Genomic DNA, 15,108 nt, shown 5'->3' with positions numbered 1-15,108 from the left:
ATTATAACCCGTGAGTTGTACGACGGACCACTAAATACCCAGCCCTTAAAGAGAAACCGCAACCAAGGATTGAACTTCATCCCAATCAGTAGCTGATACCCCCTTTCCCATGAGAAATCTATTCCTTTTCTCAAACAGATCATCAGGGGGCTCTGTATGGCTGATATTGTGGTAAAACCCCTCCCACAGTGTGATGTCAGGACCATGGTTCTGACCTCACACTGTGGGAGCCTTGTTGCATTGTGGGAAATAACAGCTATTTACATCTGTTTCCAAATGCCAAAAAAAAAAAAGCAAGCAGCATCTCCTTCCAGTGACATTACCTGCCAGCAGCAAAAATGTCACCGTGTGCAAATTCTTTCTGTTTTAAGAAAGCAAGCTTTTGTTATCCTTAGTATTTTAGTAAGAGGGCTTTTAGGACCATTGTAGTCCCTCACACACCCCAATGAGTTCTGGTTCACCATGAGCTTGCTGGTTAGTCTGTACTAAATCAGGGAGAGGAAAGATTTTACAATGGGCAAACACTGACTAAATCATTTATACATAATTATTGTAAAAATTAAGCACTTTTTTTACTACATTAATTTCACTGGAGTTCCTCTTTAAGTGACGAATCACTAGCATTCAATGTCTTTTCTCGCACTTTTGGCTCGTGGTATTTGAGTGCCACATTTTCAGCATTGCTATATTATGATCGGGGTTTGTTTTGGCACAGGAAGGTTCTGGCATGATGCTATATGTGGTGCTGTTTTTTGTTTGATAATGATGTTAGTACTAGGATTATCTGTATTATTAGGACTGTAAGGTATGGATGCTGGCGCCAGATTTGTCACGTACCTGAGCATGTGAAAAACAAAACAAAAAAAGATAGAGATACTAGCTCAACTCCCAACAAGTCTTCCAAAAATACCTGTCTCTGCTGACATGGGAAACTAATATCTATTCAATTTCCAGACCTGTGAGAAGCCATGTTATCTCTGTACATAGCATCTAGAAACACTTGGCCTCTTCTTCAGGAGGCCAAGCACTCTACATTGATTTCCGCATTACTTTGTGCCATTTACTTATGTGAACAAAATAATATAGTTTCTCTCTAAAAACCTTTGAAAAAATAGCTTATTATATAAAATTGCTTATACTTAACACCCACTGTATATACCTTATAGGCGGTTGTAATGCACTTGGTGGATGCAGCTGTGCGCGCAGGCAGCTGAGTGCAAGGCACAAGCCTCCGCCCACTCGACGCAGCAAAGCACAGCTGGCATACTTTTTATTCACTGCAGGTAAAAAGGGTGATCTAAAAACACCCTGAGTGAAAAAAAAGAGACTCAGCCCAGAGCACCCTTTGGCACTTTATTTGGCCTGAGGAAGAGGGCATACACCCACGAAATGCGTTGCCAGCACATATTAAAATTCATTATCTACATGAATTTGTCTTCATTGAGGTAAGCTACCGCTTTTTTTATGCGTTTTTTTTAACCTAGTTTTGATACCCTGGCGCCTCTTTACCCCATTTGTGTTTTCATCGACTGGATGCTCCACTTTAGACGCAAAGCAAGCATAGCGTGCGTAGCTGGCCGCTGTCACAATCCGTTGCCTTCCTGCTGTCACTGTTACAGAGAACGCAATGGGCATTGTGGGTGTGGCCAAAGCCTTTCAAACGTTCTCCAGATAATACATCAAATGATCCAGCACAGTTTTCTCCTCATAATTTCCTCATTTCTTTTGTTCGATTTTCCTATTGTGTCACTATAGAAACAATTGCCGTAGCAACCTAATAATAATAATAACCGTAGCTCTGTGCCACCAGCGTGCTGCAGAGACCTGGAGATAAGAGCGCTGAAGGAATTTCTGCTCTTGGATGTCCTCCTGTTCGGGCTTTCTCTTCGGATTGTGCCTTTTGTGGTGTGTTCTGCAGCGCAGGTGTGACAGGGGGCGCCCTGCCAACTCCCAGCCTCAGCCCTGAGCCATTACACTCGGGGTGGCCCTGTCATAGCTTGCAAGAGCGCATTTATCTTCAATAACTGTATTACCCTCATACTGTAGAGAGACACTCAGGTTTCTAAAGGTTTCTGACTCTGAGCACACAACAGTCGGTTGTGTGCTCAGAGGAACTATAGTGAAAATGACATACAGGGGATAACTAGACTTAAAGAGAACCTGTAACAAAAAAACTTCCCCTGGGGGGTATTCACCTCGGGAGGGGGAAGCCTCAGGGTCCCGATGAGGCTTCCCCCATCCATGTAGCTGAAGGCAGTCCAGCGCTGGCTCCCCCAAAGCGTCCCTTGATATATTTACCTTTCCTGGCTCCAGCGGGGGGCGCTGTTGCGGCTCTCAGCACGGAGATAGGTGAAAATAGCCGATCTCTGTCGGGTCTGCTCTACTGCACAGGCACAGGAGACTTGCAGGAGACTTGCGCCTGCGCAGTAGAGCGGCCCGAAAGCGATCGGCTTTTTCCGCCTATCTCCAAGCGGAGAGCTGATACTGCGCCTGCGCTGGAGCCGGGAAGGTAAATATTTACATCCCCGCTGTTCGGGGAGCTTTATCTCCGCTGCCGCCGTGGGACCGAGGAGGACGGGGGAAGCCTCAATAGGATCCGGAGGCTTCCCCCTCCCGAGGTGAGTACCCCCCAGGGGAGGTTTTTTCGTTACAGGTTTTCTTTAAAGAGAAACTCCGACCAAGAATTGAACTTCCTCCCAATCAGTAGCTGATACCCCTTTCCCATGAGAAATCTATTCCTTTTCACAAACGGATCATCAGGGGGGCGCTGTATGGCTGATATTGTGATGAAACCCCTCCCACAGGAAAATGTGAGGATCGTGGTCCTGGCAGTTTCCTGTCTGTGAACCTCATTGCATTGTGGGAAATAACCAAACTGTTTCCAAGTGCCAAAAAAGCAAGTAGCATCTCCTTCCAGCGACATCACCTGGCAGCAGTAAAAATGTCCCCATGTGGTGAATGTCAGAATGTAAATCGGAGAGAGGAAAGCTTTTACAATGAGCAAACACTGACTAAATCATTTATACAGAATTATTGTAAAAATGAAGCACTTTTTGTATTACATTATTTTCACTGGAGTTCCTTTTTAATAGGGCCCCCCTACAAAAATAATATCACGGGGCAGGTCATGTGATCGGGAGCTGGCGAATGGCAGCAGAGAGTGTCCTGCTGTGAAGCAGCCTCTGGAAGCAGGAAAAACGACACACATCTCCTGCACACCGTTTTTGTAAGTGAATGGGGAGGTTTTTTGCTAATTGGATGCACTTGCAGCTGGGGAGATGTAGGAGGAGGGGCCTTAAAGCTTCTTGTCCCCCCTGCGATGGCGGGGGTCACAGGGGTGATAGCTACGCCCATGGTAACATAACAAACAAAATTGCTTATTGTTTACAATATTCATTTCTAGATTATTTAGTCAGTGCTTGCTTAGTGTAAAATCTTTCCTCTCCCTGATTTACATGCTGACATTTATCACATGGGGACATCTTTCGTTCTGGCAGGTGATCTCTACGGAATGTTTGTTACTGAGAGTTCTATGCACAGAGGGAGATACTGCTTGCTTGGAAGTTGGTAAACGACGTTATTTCCCACATTGCAACGAGGTTCACAGACAGGAAACTGTCAGGGCCATGGTCCTGACATCACACAGTAGGAGGGGTTTCACCACAATATCAGCCATACAGACCCCATTATGATCTATTTGAGAAACGGAATAGATTTCTCCTGGGAAAGGGCGTATCAGCTACTGATTGGGGTGAAGTTCAGTCCTGGATTAAAATTTCTTTTAAGCCACCCACTGACTTATATCTCTGGGGGATTGTATTTACAGATTCTCTGTGTTGGGTTCACACATATATATTCCTACCTAACTGTAACACATTTTTGGGGGGTTAGTTGTGTGGTTTTGGTCTAATTACGGTAACTATTCAGTAAGTGAGATCGCAATAGACCAAAGCTACCTATGGTAATGATGGAGGTATGTTTATGCTGTTCCACATACCTCTGTGTGTTGTCTGTTACCTTTCCATGCTGCTCCCAGTCTCTGAAGCCAACCTCATATAGTAGCAGGATTGGTGTTCGTTAGTGTGAAGGTAATAGCGTTTAGCTATATACAGTCCAGCATCGAGGGTTAGTATTAGGTTATAAGGTAGCGGGAGGCATACCTCACAACTTTTTGAGATGAGAAAAAGGGACAGTTAAGCCACACCCATGCCACACCCCTGGTCACGCCCCCACCACACACCTAGTCACGCATACCATAAAGATTTCATAAGAAAAATATGCTGTTTTATAATTCATACCACATTGGTCCTTTCTATCCTGGTTCATTTTCCTTCATAGTAACATTTTACAATTACTAATATATCAATTTAGAGGATGGGAATAAAGTTTAGAGTCAATCAAACGCATTTTTAGTAGAGAAATATATATATTTACATAGAAAGAGGGACAAAGTCCTGAAAGAGGGACAAATGAGGAGGAAAGAGGGACAGAGGGACAGGGCTCCCAAAGAGGGACTGTCCCTCCGAAAGAGGGACAGTTGTGAGCTATGGCGGGAGGGAAGTTAGTGTTCGGTTTGTAGAAATGGAAGGATGGTATTCGGTGTGGAGAGGGGGGAGGTTAGTGTTATTTATTTATTATTATTATAATTATTATGGAGTATTTATACAGCACCGACATCTTCTGCAGCACTGTACGCTCTGTACAGCGCTGCAGAAGATGTCGGTGCTGTATCAATACTATGCTCTACATATTGGGCCTGATTCACAAAGCGGTGCTAACAGTTAGCTCGCTGGTGAAAAGCCCTTTATCACGCCTAAACTCAGTTTAGGCATGATAAGTTTAGGTGTGATAAGTTTAGGCATGATAAGTTTAGGCATGATAAGTTTAGGCATGATAAGTTTAGGCATGATAAGTTTAGGCATGATAAGTTTAGGTGTGATAAGTTTAGGCATGATAAGTTTAGGTGTGATAAGTTTAGGCGTGATAAGTTTAGGCGTGATAAGTTTAGGCGTGATAAGTTTAGGTGTGATAAGTTTAGGCATGATAAGTTTAGGTGTGATAAGTTTAGGCATGATAAGTTTAGGTGTGATAAGTTTAGGCATGATAAGTTTAGGCATGATAAGTTTAGGTGTGATAAGTTTAGGCGTGATAAGTTTAGGTGTGATAAGTTTAGGTGTGATAAGTTTAGGTGTGATACGTTTAGGTGTGATAAGTTTAGGTGTGATAAATTTAGGTGTGATAAGTTTAGGCATGATAAGTTTAGGCATGATAAGTTTAGGCATGATAAGTTTAGGCATGATAAGTTTAGGCATGATAAGTTTAGGTGTGATAAGTTTAGGCATGATAAGTTTAGGTGTGATAAGTTTAGGCGTGATAAGTTTAGGCGTGATAAGTTTAGGCGTGATAAGTTTAGGTGTGATAAGTTTAGGCATGATAAGTTTAGGTGTGATAAGTTTAGGCATGATAAGTTTAGGTGTGATAAGTTTAGGCATGATAAGTTTAGGTGTGATAAGTTTAGGCATGATAAGTTTAGGCATGATAAGTTTAGGTGTGATAAGTTTAGGCATGATAAGTTTAGGGGCTCGATTCACAAAGCGGTGATAACCCAGTTAAAGACTTTAGGCATGATAACCATTTTTATCATGCCTAAACTCAGTTTAGGCATGATAAGTTTAGGCATGATAAGTTTAGGCATGCTAAGTTTAGATAAGTTTAGATCGCACGCAAAGTCCCGCACGCAAAGCAGCGCCATTAAACTCTATGCAAAGTGCACCAGACTTTGCTAGCGCAAAACTTTTGATCAGCTGTGCACTGCGGTGCTAGCCCAGTTGGTACTTAAACTTATCACACCTAAAAACTTATCACACCTAAAGTTATCACACCTAAACTTATCATGCCTAAACAGAGTTTAGGCGTGATAAAGGGCTTTTCACCACGGTGCTAACTGTTAGCACCGCTTTGTGAATCAGGCCCTAGGTGTGATAAGTTTAGGCGTGATAAGTTTAGGTGTGATAAGTTTAGGTGTGATAAGTTTAGGTGTGATACGTTTAGGTGTGATAAGTTTAGGTGTGATAAGTTTAGGCATGATAAGTTTAGGTGTGATAAGTTTAGGTGTGATAAGTTTAGGCATGATAAGTTTAGGTGTGATAAGTTTAGGCGTGATAAGTTTAGGTGTGATAAGTTTAGGTGTGATAAGTTTAGGTGTGATACGTTTAGGTGTGATAAGTTTAGGTGTGATAAATTTAGGTGTGATAAGTTTAGGCATGATAAGTTTAGGTGTGATAAATTTAGGTGTGATAAGTTTAGGCATGATAAGTTTAGGCATGATAAGTTTAAGCGCCAACTGGGTTAGCACCGCAGTGCACAGCTGATCAAAAGTTTTGCGCTAGCAAAGTCTGGTGCTCTTCGCATAGAGTTTAATGGCGCTGCTTTGCGTGCGGGACTTTGCACGTGATTAAACTTATCTAAACTTATCATGCCTAAACTTATCACACCTAAACTTATCACGCCTAAACTGGCTTTTCACCAGCGTGGTGCAATGGTTATCACGCCTAAAGTCTCTAACTGGGTTAGCACCGCTTTGTGAATCAGGCCCATTGTCTTGTCACTAAATTGGCCACTACCGATCCAATTTCTAGCGATAAAATCGCTAGTGCAATCATATAATTCTGATCGGAAATTAAATATCGTAATACATCATTCACTACACCAACAACGAACCAATCTTTGCTTCCTATCTCTCACAAACGACAAGAAAATCCAAATTTTGGTTCGACGAAAATCCAATCGGATGATGAAGATTGTTTACAACCAATCCGATCACATCCAATCAGAATTATCTGATCGCTCAAACGATTTTTTGCAAACAATTGGACCGTTAGTGGCCACCTTAACTGCTCCTCACAATCTAATCCCTACCATAGTCATGTATGTATCATAGTCTAGGGCCAATTTTGGCAGGAAGCCATTTAACGTTTCTGTATGCTTTTGGGATGTGGGAGGAACCCGGAGCACCTGGAGAAAACCAACGTGGGCATGGGGAGAACATGCAAACTCCATGCAGATAGCGACCTGGTTGGAATTTGAACCGGTGACCCAGGACTGCAAGGCAAGGGTGCTGTCCGCTACGCCCCAATGCTATTATTGAAGACAAGTTACCCACAGATGTACTTGGCTACTTGGCTGGCATGCTTTATCCTTCCTTGCTAGCAAGCTGCTCCTGTGTGGGCAAATCACAGACAAGTCATTCCAGCCCCAGCCTGTGTCTGATGAATCTACAAGCAAGGGGAGGGGGGAGGGGCAGGAGGCAGAGAAACTGTGTGTGTAATTCCTTATCTTAATAACTAAGCATTGCTGGAGATTAGAGATGGGTTTTACAGACAGGAAGTTTTGAATCTGAATTATTATCGTGATTTTAAACTTCCTGTCTGTAGAATACGAGCTCTAGTTTATTGGCTAATTTTTTATTGTTTTTTAAAGGTAAGCTTTCAGCTTTTAAGCCTTCTTCAGACTCTATTCCTGGTGACTGACAATGTTAGAGAACATACAATCAGAAGGAAGTAGAGAGATTTGTTTTGTAAATATAAGTGTCATCCAGCTACATTAATTACAAGGGATCTCACAAGGATTGTGAAGTATTTATGGCAAAAAGATAAGACCCTTGGTTTACTTAAAGAGGAACTCCAGTGAAAATAATGCAATAAAAAAGTGCTTCATTTTTACAATAATTATGTATAAATGATTTAGTCAGTGTTTGCTCATTGTAAAATATTTTAAATCCCTGATTTACATTCTGACATTTATCACATGGTGACATTTTTACTGCTGGCAAGTGATGTAGCTGCTGCTTGCTGCTTTGGCAGTTGGAAACAGCTGTAAACAGCTATTTCCCACAATGCAACAGGGTTCACAGACAGGAAACTGCCAAGAGTACGTACTCAGAATTTCTTTGTGGGAGAGGTTTCAACACAGTATCAGTCATACACCTGATGGTCTGTTTGTGAAAAGGAATAGATTTCTCATGTAAAAGGGGGTATCGGCTACTGATTGGGATAAAGTTCAATTCTTGGTCGGAGTTTCTCTTTAACGCCTACATACTGTAGACTAAGGCTGACATGGAGAGCTTATTACAGACCCTATCCTGTTCAGTGTATGCTGTTGTAGCCTTGAAGCAGTTAAAGGGATACTGTAGGGGGGTCGGGGGAAAATGAGTTGAACTTACCCAGGGCTTCTAATGGTCCCCCGCAGACATCCTGTGCCCGCGCAGCCACTCACCGATGCTCCGGCCCCGCCTCTGGTTCACTTCTGGAATTTCAGACTTTAAAGTCTGAAAACCACTGCGCCTGCGTTGCCGTGTCCTAGATCCCGCTGATGTCACCAGGAGCATACTGCACAGGCCCAGTATGGTCTGTGACTGCGCAGTACACTCCTGGTGACATCAGCGGGAGCGAGGACACGGCAATGCAGGCGCAGTGGTTTTCAGACTTTAATGTCTAAAATTCCAGAAGTGAACCGGAGGCGGGGCCGGAGCATCGGTGAGTGGCTGCGCGGGCACAGGATGTCTGCGGGGGACCATTAGAAGCCCCGGGTAAGTTCAACTCCTTTTCCCCCGACCCCCCTTCAGTATCCCTTTAGCTGTATGTTATTGAACAGGGGGGGAGGGGGCACTCAGAGGGGCGCAGTGACTCCCAGGGGGAGGGGGGGGGGGAGTTCCAGCATGTTCCAGTGTAGCACTACCCATGAGTAGATAGTGTTAGGCATTCATAGTAGACAGATTAGTGTCAGGTGTCCCACCTTTTGGGGAAAGTAGGTTGTTAGTGTGTACGTTTGTCTCTCCTGCAGGTCATGTTTTTATAGCCCTTCAGTATTCCGTGTTATAATATTACTGCTGTGAAATATTTCATTTGTAGAATAACGAAACATAATGCAGCTGAAATAAAGCGCCTTCCTGAATAAATGATAGTATTTCAGTGTTGTTAATATTTCCGCTGATATGCGGTTCGGCACAGCGGGGTTACAAGGGCCGACATGTTACAGGTCTCTTAGGTTTCATATTAGCTCAGGGCGGCGAATGCGTCTTGTAAGACAATCTTTTAGTCCAAGGAAACCGATCGCCGTTAGAGGCTAATGCTGTAAACTAATCCCGTATTCCAAGTAAAACTACTAACTATAAAGCGGACCTGAACTCAGAACTTCCTCTCTGCTCTAAAAGATAAGCAACAGCATAATAATCTTTAAAGAAAAATATTTTCTTTGTTACAGCCGATACAAATCCTGCAATAAATCTGCAGTGTGTCTACTTCCTGCTTTCATGGAAGCAGACATAAGGTTAAAATCCTGTATTTACAAATTAGCTGCTCTGCCGAGGCAGCCAACTGACACAGCGGAGAGATGAAATTATAACTTGTGATTAGTCACAGTTGATGGGGGAGTAGACAGACTAAACTCTCTAAATACATACAGGGTGCATTTATCTGCGTTTTCCTTCTGTCCTGTGCAAGAGTTCAGGTCCACTTTAAAGGGAAACACCATTTTCACTGAAAATTGCTACGAATATATATCAGGACTCTACAGAACGTTTTCTGTTTGAGTTTATAGAAAAACTGTAGTGGTGATTCCTGGATAAATGATTTAGTCGGTGTTTGCCGATGGTACATTCTGCAGTTTATCACAGGCGACGACATCTTTAGTCCTGGCAAGTGGAATGTTTGGTTACTAAGAGTTCCAAAGCCAGTACAAAATAAACCTGGTCTCCCAGCATGCTCCCAGGGAAGACTTCTGCATAGCTAATCAGCCTAGGCATTAGCTGACATGAAGCGCTAAAGGGGTAGTGCTGAGAGGAGACCCCGAGGTGCGGGAGGAGGGGACTGTCTCCCTCCTCGCCAATGTCCAGTGCTCTCCCCTCTTGCTGCGACCCCTCCTGGCCTGCAAAATGGCCGGGACCTGCAGTCCCCCCCCCCCCCCCCCCCCTCGGCTGCATGGCTTGCTGCCCCTATTGCTACACACCCTGCTTTAAAAGCAAACCTGACACGCCCCTGCGCAGTACTAAGTAACCGCTCGCTCGTGCAGGGAGAAAAAGGCGGAGCATGAACAGCTCCATGCTATGGCGCCAGCGCGGGCTGTCCACGCAGCTGCACGGTGCGGCCGTGGTTGTACGTGGACGGGAGCCCTGTCAGAGGAACATGTTCCACAAGTTCTTGTTGAATATCTTTAGAGGGTCCCAGAGCTGGATTGGTGGGTTGAAGGAATAGAGGGAACCTGAGGAGGACTTCTCAGAGTCTTCTCTCCACTGACTATCGATCTTTTGCATTTTTTTTTCTGACAGGTACACTTTAAAACAAACCTGACCTAAACTTACCTTCACTTGACCTCATCTCTGTCTTGTTGCTCATAACTAAACACTGATGTATATTGGCCTCTGATATCGCGGCATTGGGTAAGGACACAGCAGGGCCTTAGGACAGAGCAGGGGCCTGAGTCTGTATTCACAGCTAGCAGAGTATACCGGTGTTTGTGGGCTGGGGACTTGTGAAGAAGACTCTTCTCCAGGACTTTAGCCGCCTCTAATTATATGAGATCAGGGAATAATCAGGGAATAATGGCTCGCATGAAACCATGACTTCATGTCTCTCTCCGGCCCACAGCGCGACATTTAGCTTTACATTGTGTGCGCAGAACAATGGGGAAGTGTGTGAGAACGCACAGCTCAGCTGATCAAAGCCTTGTCAGAATTCTCCAGATGTCTGAGGTGATGGCTGAGGCCTAACGCACTGCCGACTGACGGCCACCGGGGGGCAACCTAACTAATGGTGGCCATACACTGGCAGATGGCCGACCAATGTGCCCAAAAGATCTCTCTCTGACCAGGGGAGTGACAATAGCCCCCACCCCCCCTGGCCCCTGCTGTTGTGGGGGACCCGGTCCTGAGGGTGTAGAGCAGCTCAGGCCTTCCCCTGGCACCCCCCAGATTTTGCAGAGCAGCCACAGTGGAGCTTCATAATTTACCTCATCCCGGCAGCAGGACAGGTCCTCCTTGCTCTTCTGTGTAGCCACGCCCTACAGCCTATGCACCTTCTGATGCCGGTCACATGACATGGAGTGGCGGGAACTGCATGTTAACAGGCTACACAGAGGAGCAAAGAAGGCCTGTCCCGCTGCCTAATAACACAATAATATTTGGTAGTAATAAAAAATGGTTAATTAGATGCTAATGGCTTTGAGCTGATAGAAATTGTATGATAATTTTATGCAGGTTGGACTTGCACTTTACTTGTCAGTATAATAAAAAAAATGCTGTCTGTGCCAAATTTTACATCTATTTCCCCTGCCCTGCAATCATCTATCAAATAATTACAATACCAAATGAAATATCGCATGTGGTAAATTGTCATGCAGGTTTTAGGAAAATGATCAAACTATTACCGCATGTTTGAAAATTGATTTGACTAAATATCAGAAACACCTGATCTGCTGCATGCTTGTTCAGGGGCTATGGCTAAAAGTATTGGAGACAGAGGATCAGCAGGACTGCCAGGCAATGTGCATTGTTTAAAAGGAAATAAATATGGCAGCCTCCATAATTCTCTAACCCCATTAGCAGCCAATTTATTTAGAAACTTGCAAGTGCTCCAGGCCAATTTATTTGAGCACACTTTTTTATTTCTTCTTTGTTACATTTCCTTGCTTCTAATTACTACTGCTGTAATGTGTATTTATGATCACTTGTCACTAGGGGGCAGTGTGAGACAATAACGCAGGACTTCTGCTTTCAGTTTCTATATTTTCTGCTAACAGAGAGATATGAAAGCATTCCAAGAATTTACAGCACGACGAGTTCTCCCGGCTGAGATCAAAGCTTATTTAGAAGCTGCTTATAGGTTAATATATGTAACTTAAGTTGTGCTTTGAAGAAGACAGGATAGAGTTCTCTTAATTATGGGGAAGTGTGTTACTCTTACCCCAATTCCTGTGATCTGGAGGACTCTTGCTTGACAGTTGGGCTCCTGGTGGCATTGCTACAGTAGAGACACTCTTGTGGGTTGCTAAGCAGCAGGCATTTAAAGGCTGGGCCCACAACTCCCTTCCTGTGATTCCTGACCAGAAGCTTACCTGCATAAAGTATATACAGTATGTTGACTATGACTATGAGCTCAATTCAGTAAACCATGCTAAGTGTTAGCACCGTGCACGCCTGTGAAAAGCCCTATATCACGCCTAAAGTTAGTTTAGGCATGATAAATTCACATCTAAAGACTTTGGGCGTGATAAATAGGGTGCTAACTGGGTTAGCACCATTTATTTAATTCACATCGCGCCCAAAGTCCCGCGCGCAAAACTAATACAGCGCAACCGATGCGCCTATAAGGTCGCATTGGGTACGACCTCAACGTCGCACCATGTGACGTTAAAGTCGCACCCAATGCGACCTTATAGGCGCATCGGGTGCACCATTTTCGTCGCACCGCGATGCGACGTTTTGCGCACACCGCGCTGTGCACACACAAAGTTTTCAGTGTGGGACTTTGCGCGATGTGAATTTAGTAAACGGTGCTAACCCAGTTAGCACCCTAGTTATCGTGCCCAAAGTCTTTAGGCGTGCTAACTGGGTTAGCACTGTTTACTGAATCAAGCCCTATGAGTATGTCACTATCAGTGACATGACTATGTACTGTGTAATGTGCTGCAGGAGATGCCAGTGCTATAAAAAATACATCATAATATGGTAGGACATTAGAGTATGACGATAGTAGGGATTAGAGTGTGAGCTCCTCTGAGGACAGTCAGTGACATGACTATGTACTCTGTAATGTGCTGCAGAAGATGTCAGTGCTGTATAAATACATAATAATAATATGGTAGGACATTAGACTATGACTGTGGTAGGATTAGATTGTGAGCTACTCCGAGGACAGTCAGTGACATGACTATGTACTCTGTAATGTTCTGCAGGAGATGTCAGTGCTGTATAAACACATAATAATAATATGGTAGGACATTAGACTATGACTATGGTAGGATTAGATTGTGAGCTACTCCGAGGACAGTCAATGACATGACTATGTACTCTGTAAAGTGCTGCAGAAGATGTCAGTGCTATATAAATACATACTTATAATATGGTAGGACATTAGACTAGGACTATGTCAGGATAAAACTGTGAGCTCCTCTGAGGGCAGTCAGTGACATGACTATGCACTCTGTAATGTGCTGCAGAAGATGTCAGGGCTATATAAACACATAATAATAATATGGTAGGACATTAGACTATGACTATGGTGGGATTAGAGTGTGAGCTCCTCTGAGGGCAGTCAGTGACATAACTATGCACTCTGTAATGTGCTGCAGAGGATGTCAGTGCTATATAAATACATAATAATAATATGGTAGGACATTAGACTATGACTATGGTAGGATTAGATTGTGAGCTCCTCTGAGGACAGTCAGTGACATGACTATGCACTCTGTAATGTGCTGCAGAAGATGTCAGTGCTATATAAATACATAATAATAATATGGTAGGACATTAGAGTATGACTATGGTAGGATAAGAGTGTGAGCTCCTCTGAGGACAGTCAGTGACATGACTATGTACTCTGTAATGTGCTGTAGAAGACGCCATAAATAATAATAACGCTCTGGTGACAATAAGTGACTAGTAACTGTCAAGGTGCCAGTAGTTACCCAACTTTGAAATAACAGATTTCCACACTGCAAAAATAACTGTAAGTGTAAAATAATTAAACAATACCAGTTTTTTTGCGTAGTCCGGAGAGCTCTGTTTCATAGAGTTCCCCTTTAACATGCGCAGTTCAGTGTTTGATAGACCTCGCGACAACAGACAAGAAACTCTGCAATGAAATCTCTTATCTAGAACCTCCTGCTATCAATCTGGCTGTAATATTTAAAATGATATTTAAAGGACCACTGCAGCAAAAAAAAGTACCGTAGGCAGTTAAAATCTGACTGAACTGACAGGTTTTGGGCCAGTCCATCTCCTCATAAGTAATTCTCAGTGTTTTCTTTGTTTTGAAAAGCATTTCCAGAGCAGCAGTTGGTAAATCGAACTGACAAAGTAGTGTGCAAGTGAGTAGGGAGGCTGGCTGGTATCTTACTAACTTGACAGTTAAACTGCTGTTTAGGAAAAGCTTTTGAAAACAAAGATCCTGCGAATCCCCCATGAGGAGATGGACGAGTTCAAAACCTGTTGGTTCTGTCAGATTTTAACTGCTTCCTTTATTTGCTGGAGTGGTTGTCCTTAAACAACAAATCACAGGGATTCCACTCTATCTAACACCTCTCACAATCATCTGTGTGTATTACCTGAGAAGCTTTGCAATATCCGCTGAGCCTTGTTCACTCTGCCTTGTCCGCTTCTCCTCACCCCTCCAGTCGTGCTGCAGAGCCGTACCTGCTGTCCCAGCCAGCTGTTGTGGGCTCTTTACCTGTACGCTGTGATAGAGGCACACGAAGAAATGTAGCAATGCTCTCCTGTCATGGCCGCACCCCAAGCAGACACACCTGCAGGTCTGCATGCAATCAGCGAAAATCTACATATGATAAAAACAGGAATTCTTGGCTGTATAATAAGTATGTGCTGTAGCTGGGAGTTATTTAACCCTCGTACAGTAACCGGCCCAGTCAGGAGTGCGTTATAAAAAGCTGCTATTCGCCTCACACCTGCTTTCAGGTATTCCTGCTTTGGAGAAGGGACCGTTTCTTGTCATTGCCACCACCCAGGCCACAGTGGTAGAACTGGCTGGTAATTAGGTGGTAGGCAACGCTATGGCCAGGGAGGCGTTAGTAGCCGGGCAGCAGGCAGTTTATGGCATGTGTTTGATGTATAGGTAGGCAATGATCGCAGAGCGACTGAGAGAAACTAGTGCAGTTAATGCCTTAGGGCCGGAGATAATATGGAAGATTAGAGAGAGGACTAGAACAGTGGTATGTATAGAACAGTGGTATGTATAGGAGGGAATAGCTTGCTGTAGTTTGCAGCTAGTTCCAGGGGAGAGAAGTCAGGGTTTTTGCCCAAGGCTTTCAACCGCAGTGAAGTTTATACTAAAAATGTACATTTAAAGGGAACCAGAGACGAATGCATTTTAAAAATGA

The 15,108-nt window shown here is 43.8% G+C and overlaps 1 protein-coding gene across 1 annotated transcript in view; it reads right to left on the bottom strand.

Annotated features, from left to right (window-relative positions):
• LOC137564475 (protein NDNF-like) overlaps window positions 1-14,534 on the bottom strand; it is a 61,504-nt gene extending 46,970 nt beyond the window's left edge. Inside the window, exon 1 of the mRNA XM_068278379.1 lies at window positions 14,320-14,534. The gene's annotated coding sequence lies outside the window, so the exon portion shown is untranslated. The remainder of the gene's footprint in view (window positions 1-14,319) is intronic.
• Window positions 14,535-15,108: the final 574 nt, after the last annotated feature.

Source organism: Hyperolius riggenbachi, chromosome 3 (genome assembly GCF_040937935.1).
Source record: "Hyperolius riggenbachi isolate aHypRig1 chromosome 3, aHypRig1.pri, whole genome shotgun sequence".
NCBI classification, from domain to species: Eukaryota; Metazoa; Chordata; class Amphibia; order Anura; family Hyperoliidae; genus Hyperolius; species Hyperolius riggenbachi.
This window is presented reverse-complemented; position numbering and strand designations above follow the sequence as displayed.